Source organism: Penaeus monodon, chromosome 19, assembly GCF_015228065.2.
Source record: "Penaeus monodon isolate SGIC_2016 chromosome 19, NSTDA_Pmon_1, whole genome shotgun sequence".
Taxonomy (NCBI): Eukaryota; Metazoa; Arthropoda; class Malacostraca; order Decapoda; family Penaeidae; genus Penaeus; species Penaeus monodon.
The window spans coordinates 2,150,332-2,151,477 of NC_051404.1; positions in this window are offsets into that span (position 1 = coordinate 2,150,332).

Below are 1,146 nucleotides of genomic sequence, written 5' to 3' on the forward strand. Positions count from 1 at the left end.
GCTTAGAATCCGCTTTTATAGACACGATCAGCGTGGCTCCCGTGCAAGAATCTCCTTGCCATCGAGATTACGCGTCATATGCAGTAAAGTCCTTCCTCATTTGCCTTTATTTGGAGGAGCCTTCGATTCGCTGATAAACTGGACTTCTTTGCTACTGTGCCCAAGATTAATCGCCCCCCCCCCCCCTTCCTTTGATATGCTTTCTATCGGCACAGAGATAACAAGGTAAGTAAGGTGGTAGGTAGCTGACGGTTCTGACTAACATAGATTTCTGACTAACAAGGAAGTTCGCACCATGATTTCAGAATTCTATCGATGATTTGTCTGAGTCATATCACAGATAAGTAGATAAAGACGATGATTTTTCTCCCGGTTTTTCTTAGAATGATGCAACACGGCTTATTCGCAGTACCTTCATCAATGTTTATTCATTCTGAATTTGAAAAATAATATGAAGAATTCGTTTTTTCCCCGATCGCGAAAATCGCCGATTTGTATTTCAGGGTCCATAAAAGAACATACTTTTATCCTCTTACACACAAGTGTTGTTGATGAAATCTGAAAACTCGAATTAATTTAATCGAAAATGGGCTGTCATCTTTGTATATTTGGGATAGAAATAACGATTCAGGGAACACGACTGCTTTGTTTTTTACTCACTTTGTGAGCCGGTTCGCGATCAACTGTTATAGATGTTCCTGCATTTAGTCTTCATCTGTAAACTGTATACACCTTTGCTATTCTAGATGGAAAAGATTAGGAATTGGCTGGTGGGTATACGAAGTCATAACCCACTTGCCAGGATAGATTAGGACTTGTATTAATTCCATGTAACATAAGAATATGTATTGTATATCAAATGGCGGATCGCAATGTCAATGTGCTTGAAATACAAGCATACGTTTAATTTTATCTTAGTACAGTGGGACTGCATTGGTATACTAGTGGAATATGCGCAAGTAAAATGTGAAAAACCTTTTCCTTCTCTGCGTTATTGATGAATATAGATTTAAAAGGATTTAATAGGGTAGATAGTTTTCAGGAAATTTAAGGATGATCGACATATACTATGATAGAGAAGTTATTCCGTGGTTATAACGAAAGTAACTGTAACTTGAAGGGAGATAAACTGTTATGATTTTTTTT